Source organism: Phalangium opilio, unplaced genomic scaffold (genome assembly GCF_054372755.1).
Source record: "Phalangium opilio isolate 3A_F unplaced genomic scaffold, DU_Popi_V2 ptg000217l_1, whole genome shotgun sequence".
Classification (NCBI taxonomy): domain Eukaryota; kingdom Metazoa; phylum Arthropoda; class Arachnida; order Opiliones; family Phalangiidae; genus Phalangium; species Phalangium opilio.
Genome location: NW_028324218.1, coordinates 13,170,015 through 13,182,169, shown reverse-complemented (window position 1 = coordinate 13,182,169; position 12,155 = coordinate 13,170,015). Strand labels below are relative to the sequence as shown.

At 35.0% G+C, this 12,155-nt stretch overlaps 2 long non-coding RNA genes across 3 annotated transcripts; both read right to left on the bottom strand.

The window, feature by feature from the left end:
* Window positions 1–1,654: 1,654 nt before the first annotated feature.
* LOC149616679 (uncharacterized) lies at window positions 1,655–3,021 on the bottom strand. Of its 2 annotated transcripts, XR_016376059.1 has the most exons (4): window positions 2,481–3,021; window positions 2,232–2,310; window positions 2,035–2,136; window positions 1,655–1,821 (listed from the first exon to the last, which is right to left on the bottom strand). It is a non-coding gene; the product is annotated as an uncharacterized LOC149616679 (long non-coding RNA). The 2 variants fall into 2 exon arrangements; XR_016376060.1 differs by having other exon boundaries at window positions 2,232–3,021.
* A 1,152-nt stretch (window positions 3,022–4,173) lies between these two features.
* On the bottom strand, window positions 4,174–7,291 carry LOC149616678 (uncharacterized). The gene is made up of 3 exons (XR_016375890.1): window positions 6,837–7,291; window positions 6,648–6,743; window positions 4,174–6,535 (listed from the first exon to the last, which is right to left on the bottom strand). It is a non-coding gene; the product is annotated as an uncharacterized LOC149616678 (long non-coding RNA).
* Between the last annotated feature and the right edge of the window lie 4,864 nt (window positions 7,292–12,155).

Genomic DNA, 12,155 nt, shown 5'->3' with positions numbered 1-12,155 from the left:
ATTTCCAGTTTTTCGTCAAAATCTGTGATTAATTTTATGGAAATGAAAACCACCCTTAGCAACTTTATTTTTTATAAAATAAACTAATTGATGGATCTTTTTGAAATTTTAAACATATATTTAGGGCACGAATTGTAGTTCTGTGGAATTTTTTCAAAACAGTTAATACAATACCAATAAAATTACATCCAAACAAAAAACCCTCCTTATACATTAAAAGCAGTATGAAGTCTTATCTAAGAGAGCTACCGCTCTCATAGAATTAAAAATATACCCCTGGTGACGTCATAAGAGGTTGACCAGCGCGAGACAGGTTTCATTAGGAGAGCTAAGCCTAGTTTTAAACATCGCGCGCGCGTCAAATTCTATCACTTTAAAAGCGCCACCTATCAATAAAAAATAGGACTTGCGGAGTCGCGCTTGCCGCGTGCTCACGCGTGCTCGAATCGTGACGTCACCAGGGGTATATGGAGTACCGCGAAATTTAACTGTCAAAATAGTTTGGAAAAATTCTGCGAGTAGGTTCCGAAAGCTGGGGTTTTAATAATATTTGAAAAATTATAATACATTTTATAAATAGATATTCTGAATCAGAAAGATTTGATCTTTCAGATGGGAATAAAACCTTTTAGTTTTAAAAATAGCGATTTTTGGTGACTCTAACATTTTAAGCTACAATAAATTAAATCTGTTGGAGACATGAACGTTTAAAGATAAGTTTTCAAAATAGGCTTAAGTAGCAATCTCCTTCCTTAAAGCACAATGGATGGATATCAATTGTAGACATGAATGGTTAAAAATAAGTTTTCAAGTTAGGCTTAGGAATCTCTTTGTGGCACAATGGATGAAATCAGTTTGTGGACATGAAGTTTTCAAGTTAGGCTTAGGAATCTCCTTGTGGCACAAAGGATGAAATCAGTTTGTGGACATGAAGTTTTCAAATTAGGCTTAACAACTTTTATCCCCCTTGCTCAATCCGGTATCGAATATTACGGAATTCCCTAATCTGATTGGATGATTAGTAAATAGACTTGTAATATTGACCTAAATAGGCCAATCACGGGCACTATCGATCGGATTCCATCTCGGATAACCTCTCTCAAGGCCTAAGGAACCTCACTCAGTCATACCAGCGTTTTAAGCTATTCAACAAGGAAACCTCCGTTCCTACCCCGCTCCAAACTTAACTTGATATTAACGAGGTCTATGATTTGATAAAGTCAACCTAACTTGTTAGCGTGTTTAAGCCGGGGACGTATGGCGGTTCGCGCTCTCGTGAAGTAGAACGAGCTAGCTCTTTTGTTTTTGCGCGCGCTTTCTGGTCTACTTAAACGGGGGTTCCGAATAGTTTTTCTACGGTATTTGACAAGGTGTCTTTGCATTGGACTGGAAAAGGGGAACGGTGGAACGTTAATCTCATATGAAACTCCAGCGCCCCGATCCGGGAGGAAACTGCGTAATAAGTTTAGGCGAAAATTCCCAAACCTCTATTTCTTTTTGCTATAATATTAGGCCTAACATTTAAGCCTAAAAAGCAAAAGTAAATGTATACTGTACTCTTGTTTAGGGGTAGTTTTCAAAAGACGAGGCGAAGTGAACTTTAGGGATAAGAGACTATTTTAAGCATACAGCGATTGATTGATTGAACGTAATTATTGAGATTAACAATCTTAATCTTTATTCTTGAACATATAAAACATCAAGATAAACACTTTAATCAACATAAGCATCTGCCAGATTGGGAGCAATGAGCGAGTGCTCCATCGGGACATTTACAAGAATATGGCATACTGAGATTACTATTATCAGTTTTTTTGCAGTCTGTAAAATAAAGGTAACACTTTAAGGAAAAGGTGGCGTGGCTCAGTGTCATCTGCTGAGATATTTAAGGGTTGAGACATATTAAATAACAAAAATGTTAATTAAGAGAGGGGCTTCGAAAATACCATGGATAATAGATAAGTTTGGGTGACTCATTTTCGGCGAAGAAGAGGGAATTGTCTATAAATACAGAATTTGCAGTAATTGAATTACCGTTTTCGCAGTTGCATGTTCCATCCGGTTCGCAAGTTCCCATTATAGTAGAAGCGTATCCACCATCACGACAGTAACAATCATCTTCTTTCTTGCCGCATTCTTTAACAAAATGAGGTGATTTCAAAATCGGAATGAAAATAATTTGCTTTTTTTCTGTTAAAACTGGAAGTCAGAAACTCTTTAACAGAACTTACTATCTCCATGCTCGGCCATTGAAATGACGACGCAACAAGCCAATAAGAAACAAACAAGGTTTCCTCGAGACATGGTTTTCTTTAAGTATAAAATTAGATAAAGGAAAGACTAATTTAACTTTGTTAAAGTGTCCAATATTGTCCCCAATTGCAAATAATTTTAAGAATAATTTTTAAAAAACAAATTACGAAGAAGTGCTCGTTGTCGAATGAAAAATTTAAAAAGTTAAAAATTCAAAGTTTTCTTACCAAAGTTGAAGAGCGTAGAGTTTGGAGCTGACTTTCGAGTTCTCCGGGAGAGTTTATGATGATTTGACAAAAGAAACATGGTCTTTTATTCACTGTTTTGCTGACGAAGCAATTACAGTTGATGAATATATTAAATGTGCACGCAAATTCAAAACAATAAGACAATATGAAAAAAAACGAGAACGTTTAAAATTTTGAAATCCTCGTCTAAAACTGTCATCCATCTTCTTTATTACAAATTCATTCAAAATCACCCATGAATATGTACATACAACTTTGATTCAAATATTATATAGAAATATAGCGTAGTCTTTAGTGAGAGACTGGGACGAGGTTTTGTTATTCTGAATTCATGCTCTTATACGAGTAAATTCATGATATGCACTCCTAACAAAACGCGGGGGTTTGTTTTGCGCGCGCTTTCTGGTCTACTTAAACGGGGTTTCGAATGTACTTTCTACGGTATTTGACAAGGTGTCTTTGCATTAGCCTGGAATAGGGGAAAAAAACCTTACGTTTTATCCGAAGTTTAGTCGACGTACCGGTGTATCGTGTGAATGAGACTTCTTTAAAACAAGACGGCCCAAGGGCTCGTAATAGTAGCCATATCGTACGAGTGAATAGCCACTCTATACCCTACCCTAATGAGTGGATAACCCCTCTATACCTTACCCTAATGAGTGAATAGCGCTATCTTTTACAATGCTTAAATGATTTACCGTGCATAAAATCAGAGTGAATAGCCCTCGATTCCCTACTCTAAACAGTGATTAAATTATAACCGTATAAATTTACTTATGCTGTAATTCTAATATTCCGGCGAATCGAAGAACAGATAGTTTTTAGTGATAATCCCCTCGATGAGTTTACAACATAGACTTATGCCGATGCACACTTATCGCATCTTATAAATTTCTAACAAGGACTTATGCCCAGAAACTTTTGAAAGAGAAAGTTTAGTTATAGTGATTACGCATTTTAGTGATTATCCCCTCGAATTACCTTTAGCAATGCTAAAATGATCAAACGCATAACGCTCATTTAACACTATGTTAGCTCTATCTAAACCCACATTTGAATTAACCGCCAAAACGTTCCAGTCAAATATAACATAGATGACGATAGCTACCGAACGAGAACGAAACACATGAGGAGCGCGGTAGAAAATCGTTATCTATTTAATTAGCACATACATAAAAAGAAAATAAATATAAAAACCCCAAATATACAAATTCATAAGTATCCGACCCCACAGATAAAAATTCAAAAGTTTCCGACCCCACAGATTAAGAGGTACCCCACCCCATATCACCCCGACATTTTAGAGATAAAAATAAATAATAAAAAACTCGGAGTTTCTGTCGAGTCTCTATGGTTTAGTGGTTAGAACGTTAGTCTTCTACGCCAGCGACCCGGGTTCGATTCCCGAGTCTGACCTGAAAAAATTTTTATTATAATTAAATCTCTAACCGAGCCCAGTAACCCCTATGGGTGGGTTGTGGTAATATAAAGTTCCTTTTAAGCTAAAATCTGACGATAACGAAGCGACAACCCCGGCCACTACTACTACTACTACTACGACGGCTCGGGTCAAACTAAGAGCCTATCGTATACTACGATATGGCTAAAAAAGAAAAGTTAATAAAGAAGCGTGTACCAGACCGGACTATCTTGGGAAGGGGACCACCGGGGTAAGAAAGGAGAGTTGGATGACGACAGAGGGTAGTCCGTCTTGGGTCCTTAAAATGTTACAAAGGACGTGCTTTTTGGTTCCTGAATAAAACGTATTTTTTTCGAATTTACGACTGTAGTTTAATTTTAGCTACGTCTTATTGTGTTAAGGGAAAAATTTAGTAACATTTAGACGGAAAACTCAAGCCCGCTTACAGCGGAAATTTGGAAAGTATTTCTCATATGAAACTCCAGCGTCTCAATCGGGAGGAAATATGTGTAGGTGAAACGTCCCGAGCTTTAATTTTTCGAATCTCTATTTTCTTTTGCTATAATATTAGGCCTAACTTTTAAGCCTAAAACGCGAATGTTTATGGATACTGTACTTTGTTTAGGGGTAGTTTTGAAAAGATGAGGCCAAGTTAAATGAACATTAGTGATAAGCAAACGTAGATTGATTGAACGTAATTATTGAGATCAACAAACTTAATCTTTATTCTTGAAAATATTACACGTAAACATTAACGTTTTAACTACGTTAACCACAAAAGGAGCATACGTTATCTTTGGTGCACGCACCGTATTTTCCATTGGCACATTTACCTCTCCGTGTGACGTAGTCCAGGAGAGGTTCTGTAACGGCCGTGTCTGTCTGTCTGTCTGTGTGTCTGTCTGTTGTTACACCCACGAGACCGCGTTCGCAGTTTGCGTATCGGAGCAAACGTGTTCCTAATTTTCGGACCGCATTGACAGTTCACAGAAATTTGGAAAATTGTATTTCTCTACGTTGGCTACTCTATACTTGAATTCTCACACCACCATGTTTGGTCTTCGTCCATCCCACATGACCACCAGTCTGGTACTTTTCTGGCTTCCAACACCACCATCTGCTGTTCTTTGTCAATCCCACATTGACACCAGTCTGCACTTACACTGGCTTCTAACACCACCATCCACTGGTCTTTCGTCTATTCCACATAGACACCAATCTGTATCATTGGCTTCTACTCCATTATCATCGTTTGGTTTTAGGATATACGCGGCGATCAGCTAGGGTTACGATAAACGTCTAGCCCCCCTAAGGTGGGATCGGCCACCAAAGGTTTTCGCAATTGCGCTTTTTCCTTACTATTATGATGGAAACGAATCGTATATATACCCCAAAATTTGAAGAAAGCGGGCAAGAGGGGTACCCTTCACTTTAAACGTCAATATTAGCAAAGTTTGAGATGGTAATAAGTATAACTTTATTTTAAACGATTTAACTATTATTAATGTTAATTATTGAAGATTAAAATAATTAAAAATAATTATATTTATTTAAATATTAAAGATAAACCTCTCGTGCAAAGAGAGAGATTATCAATGCCTCCTACATCTACCAAGGCCCGTGCATGCGATATATTTCCTTCATTGCTTCCTATATCTATCAAGCCCCGTGCATTGTGATATATTTCATTCATTGCCTCCTATATCTATCAAGGCCCGTGCATTGTGATATATTTCATTCATTCCCTCCTATATCTATCAAGGCCCGTGCATTGCGATATATTTTTCAAAACAACAACAAAAATGGGAAGCTCCTCTCAGAAACATAATAATTTCTTTTCTCTGTATATGAAATGAAAATATGGATAATATTGCGCTCCTTCTTTAATGGTATGAATCCTTGCCTGTCTATTAATATTTTACGTAGGAGTAATACGTTTTTAGCTAAGTCTAGAGAGGATAAACATAAGCGAGATTGTTTCGGAAAAAAAATACTGCTTCCACTAATGGGTTTATACTCCTTGTTACTGTTGTATAGAGTAATCATGATAAAAGCTTAAAAAATTACGAGAGAACAGACCTTTTTTATCCTCTTGTTTTATTCTTAATAAGAATATAAAACATTTATTTTGTATCAAAAAATATTTTTTTGTGCTAAGATTGCTTTAAAAAAATCCAAGCGGTTAGGCATTGGTAAAAAAGACAAATGATATTTTTCAAATCTAATGAGATATCGCCCACCTAGTTGAAAATTGCCCTTTTTTATCCGCGGGAGCCATTCTTAATGAGAATTTCGATGCTAGTAGGTTGTCAATTAAACTACCAGTATATTATTATTGTTGTTGGAAATTGGATATTAAGTCAAATTAAGTGGTTGTAAAGAGCCAGCAGGTTTTTGCCACTTCTTTTTGTGAGTATTTGATTTTTGTATGTAAAATGGAGGAAGATAATGTTGAGAGTAAGGATGAAATGCGGAAGCGCAAAGCGCGGGAAAGGATGAGGGCAAAAAGGTCGACGTTTTCATTGGATACTTAAGGTTATATAATCTTCTCGACACGGAGATGTAATATTTTGGTTTTCCCAACTTGTTTCTCTTTTATTATCATCGCTGCAGTCTATAAAATAAAGGTGTTATGGACCGGTAGAGTATCAATAATATTGTGGGAGAGTATTATCATGAGTAACACGAAAAACAGATAACTTTCTAATTTGTAGTAATTTTATTACTTATTTCGCAGTTGCATGTTAAATCAGACTGGCAAAATCCCTTTATGTCACTATATCCAGGTCGGCAGTCACAATGCAGACCTTTCTTCCTACATTCTTTAGGAAAAGTAGTAATTTTAAAATTTTAAATAAAAACCTTTGCTTTTTTCTGCGAAAACTGAAAGTCAAAAACTCTGTATGGCAACTTACTTCTTCCCTGCTGGGCCATCGATATGATGACGCAACAAGCCAATAAGAAACAAATGAGGATTTCACGAGACATAGTTTTCTTTTCAGTTCAGGAAAAGATAGATCAAAATTAATTTGAAGAAAGTAATGATCAATTTAAATGACACGCGGTGTTATTCCCTTTAATTATAATTATATTTAAGGAATTAGTTTTAAAAATCTATTCCGCAATATTCGCCAATGCGATGAAACTACGGAATATTTAAATATCCCTAAATGTATTTTGAATTTCCTCTCAAATTATAACTATAGTCTGTCAAACGAAAGAAGAGCCCTGAGAAATTTGTCCAAATTGGTGTCGCCACCATCGACCCCATAGTACTTTATCAACTTGTTTTGTTTTGTCAATAGTCGTCTGTAATATAGTCTGCTATAAACAGATAGGCTTAATCGCAATAGAACCAATAAATTTTGCTATATATATTTCATATGTTTATGTTTCATGATTTTTTACGATCATCGAGTATTAAAGAATAAAAAACAAAATTAACGACAAGACACCAGTTTTATCTTTGTTGAATTAGCTTTGCAATATATTTTAATGACATAAATTAAAGTACTTGTCCATAAGTAGTTCAGCATCAAAGCGTCTTCAGTCCACGTTTTCATCAGAGTCTTCGCTGTCTTCTAGCATATTAATTTTAAGAGGTTCAATTGTGGTTTCGATGATGGGATCTTTTTCCCAATACTCATGCATTATATTCTCGACGTGCTCTATTGCCTTACGCCAATTCTCTGGTGTCACACGTTCAATGGCCCTCAATGTTGCATCTTTGACCGTCGAGCGTTTGAAACCAGAATTCTGCTTCGCAACGTCGTTCTTCACTTGTGCCCATATTAGTTCAATCGGGTTAAACTGGCAATGGTACGGTGGAATCCTCACTACCGTGTGACCTCTACTTTTAGCAACCTCGTCAATTTCGTACTTCAGGGTTCTGGTCTGGACTTGTGACGCTTTATTATTTCATAAAGTTCACGTCGAGAATACAATGCATGAGTATTGGGAAAAAGATTCCATCATCGAAACCACAATTGAACCTCTTAAAATTAATATGCAAGAAGACAGCGAAAACTCTGATGAAGATGTGGACTGAAGACGCATTGATGCTGAACTACTTACTACTTAGACTTATGGACAAGTACTTTAACTTAAGCCATTAAAATATATTGCAATGCTAGTTCAACAAAGATAAAACTGGTGTCTTGTCGTTTATTTTTTTTTATATTCTTTAATACTCGATGATCGTAAAAAACCATGAAACATAAACATATTAAATATATATAGCAAAATTTATTGGTTCTATTGCGATTAAGCCTATCTGTTTATAGCAGACTATATTACAGACGACTATTGACAAAACAAAACAAGTAAATAAAGTACTATGGGGTCGATGGTGGCGACACCAATTTGGACAAATTTCTCAGGGCTCTTCTTTCGTTTGACAGACTATAGGTTTTTAGCTTCTTTTAGAAATTTAAACCTCCAAACTTTTTCCCAAATAATTTTATAAAACAATTTATTAAAAAACCAAAGAGTTCGTTTTGTAATGAAAATTTAAAAAACAAATTCTAGTAGTTTAAAATCTAGTTCGCAAATTTAAAAGTTTTTTCAACAAAGTTGAAGAGCGTAGAGTTAAAAGTTTAAAGTTTTTCTTACCTGCAAGTTGAAGCTGAGGATAGTTTGAAGCTGAATTCCTTCCAAGTTCTTTGCGAGAATGAGAATGATGATTTGGCTTAGTCGAGCTGGTAGCTCCATGGCAATTATAATAAAAAATGTCTTTGTACACAAAGACGCGAAAAAGTAAGAGATATGTGTAGAAAATTAATTGTTTGAAGTAACAGATATTCAAATTTTCATTTTTGAAGACGTGATTATAAAACATCAATTATTTTAAAAAATTTCTTTTTTTCACCAAAACTCCTCAAGTAATATATTTTATCCTTAAACATGTGCATCATTTTAAAAATAGAAAACGTATGCATTTTATTTTCTTTTCAAAATTTGGAGATAGTTTGAGTATTCGGGCCTATAAGGAGAATAAAATGGAGAGAAAATCGATCATAGCAGACAAAATAAAATAAGCATGAAAACTTAACTAAACGTGTTCGTTAATTTTGAAGTTTTCGAGTTTTCAAAAATTGACGTATTGTATCTCTCTCAAAAGATCACGATCAAGCTACATATCCTTTTGACTCAAATAACTACATCACAGTCAAAGGGCGAATGTAATTTTCGGTTCGCAATATTTTCAATTTTAAAATATAAAAATAAATTCTTCTAGCTCTATTTTTCAGACATCCGAGTATTGGAACTTCCTTGAAGCAAATGTTTCTAGAAAATAAACAGTAGTATCAAGGTAGTTTCTCTGAAAAATTTGTGAAAAAATCTAAGATAAGAAAGTTTTTCAAATAATTGATGTTTTATAATCACGTCTTCAAAAATGAAAATTTGAATATCTGTTACTTCAAACAATTAATTTTCTACACTTATCTCTTACTTTTTTGCATCTTTGTGTACAAAGACATTTTTTATTAATATCTGTCACTTCAGTCTTAATATGAATTAAAGCTGTTTATAAACTAGTATTTTAAAACTTATACTGAAAAGCAGGCGCTCCATTTAAGTTTTGTGGTGTTGCTCGTTTATTAGTTACCGCGTTTGAACTAACAAGGCCCTAACCATCTATTATAGAAGTATTAATCTTGATTGCTTCAACGCCCAGTCCAACTCAAATTGCCTTCCCGTCGTTTTCACGTGCAAAGCACAGTGGATGCAATAATACAAATAGATTCCGAAGACTAAGGCTAAAAAATTATTACGCAGACCTGTGTACAAAAACAATCTATACACCTGTGCACAAACATATTCCATAGACCTGTGCTGGGTGACCACATTTCCTAAATTTTATAATTTTTTCCTATTTTCGGATGTCTTCCTATTAGTTCCTATAATTTCGATAATTTTCCTATAATTTCCTATTTTTTGAAATTGTAGATATTTTGCGCGCTCTCACTTTTGGTTTTGTTATATATCACTCAAAACAGAAATTTGACAGAAAGTATGCCGATTTCCAGTGGCGTAGGAACGGGGGGTACAAGGGTACATTGTACCCCCCTAAAATTTTACTAGGGCGCCTAAATGGATCAGAAAGGGCGCCAAATTTATAATAAAAGGGCGCCAAATTTATAATAAAAGGGCGCCAAATTTATAATAAAAGGGCGCCAAATTTATAATAAAAGGGCGCCAAAATAATACTGAAGTAAAAAGAGGCGAATAAACCATTTCGGTATTAGGCGCAGCGCCGTTTTCCGTCGTAGAAGCCAAGCCCGTCTTCGGTAAGGCATAAAAAGGTAGAGAGCTTATTCAGCTTATCAAAGACAGCTTCGCAAATTTGGGGCGCTGAAGACCGTTCGTGCCTGCGCAGAGATGAATACCGAAATGATCTATTGTGAAAATAAAGCGGACACGGAGAAACTTTTTTTAAAAGGCAATGGCAGCAAGAAAGTATGCAGGACGAAACCTAGTCTTTTGCATCTTAATCGTCTGCTTCTTGTAGTGCCTGCCACTTACGCTTCAGCACCCAGAGATCCTATAATTCCAATAAAATCCTATATTTTAGAAAGTATCCTACAATTTCACAAATCGTCCTTTAAAGTCCTATATTTTTGGGATTTCGAAGTAATTATTTATAATCCCAGTTGCATGACGTTTTAAACGTAGAATTAGCGAGATCTCATTTGGTCACATTTTTCCCTTCAATGTTTCCATAATTGAATTTAAATAATATTTGAAGTATATCAATTACTTTGCATTCTGAGCTGCGTTCCAATTGAACTTTGCCTAAGACCTTTCATCTAAAATGTCTAAGTTCACAGATTAAGCTCAATTAGAGCACCGACTTTTAAATTATCTTTAATTATAAAAAGAATTTTGAAAATTAGGTTTCTCTGGAAATTATCTTTTCCTACCTGACCCTTTTAATAGCTTGATTTGGTAATTTTCAGTCACTTTTAAGTCTCTTTTTGCTTATTGTTTTTTTTAATCATTAGTCACTTTTAAGTCTCTTTTTGCTTATTGTTTTTTTTAATCATTAGTCACTTTTAAAAGTAAATCTGAATGTGTCTTCTATGTGAGCCCTTGAGTATTTGATTAGATCAAGATGTGATATAACGCACTTAAAGGAATCTTACATTCTCACTAAATAAAATTATCCGCACTATGGGTCTTATCATTTAAGAGTCCTATATAATCCTTTAGTTTTATGAATCTGGTCCTATAAAATCCGATATTTTGAGAAGGGAATCCTATTTTTCCAATTGAAAAATTCTCTAAAAGAGTTGGTGCCCTGACATACGGGAAAAAATTACTCAATAAGAATAAATCATTTAGTGATTATCCAAACATATCCAGAGAGGATTGATAAAAAATTCTTGTGCCGAAAATTATCCACAAGCAACAACTATCGGCCACCAGTTTCTGGAAAATCATAATAATTTACCATTTCCAGGGTTAACAAAAACCCGGACAAAACTAGTTTTGCCGGGACACGTGGAAAAATCCGGAAAAAACCAGCAAAAACTAAATTCATGGTTGCAAAGTGGTAAACTAGCGAGTTTTAAGTGCATTTTCGTGATGTTTATTAATGTTATGTTAGAAAAATATCAATAGTATTTTTAATTTTTAAATTTGAGATGGTTATTGCTGTATTAAATTTTTAGTATTCAAATTTGCCAGGCGTTTTTCTATGAGCATTTGTCAGGAAAACAAAAGTAGAAGCGGTTTCATTCTTTAATCTATTTCAAAGTTTTCCATTAATGAAAGAGAGTAGAAAACATTCTATCGAGGCTGAGCTATAACATGTCACTATATTTGGTTGGTTACATGGCCAGTAAGAAGCGTGTGGAAACAGACCTTTTCTAACGCTATATAGTAGTGGCACTTGTACCCAATGCTAGTAAATTAAAGGCATAATGATAACTGGTATGATTTTATTTATATTAATTTAGCTTCAAGTTGTTCGCGAATTTTTAACGAATAATTAGTCAAATACTTTGCAAAGAATTCAGGAAAAAACCTTAAAAAGTGGAAAAAACCGCGGAAAAAATAGTTTTTGCCACCGGTTTTAACCTGGTTTAAACCGCGCGGAAAAAACCGCGGAAAATTAGTTTTTGCCACCCGGTTTTAACCAGGTTAAAACCGCGTTTTTTCCACCCCTGGCAAAAACTTGCCAACCCTGACCATTTCACATTTCACTGTAACTAAAGTACCTTAATTGTTAA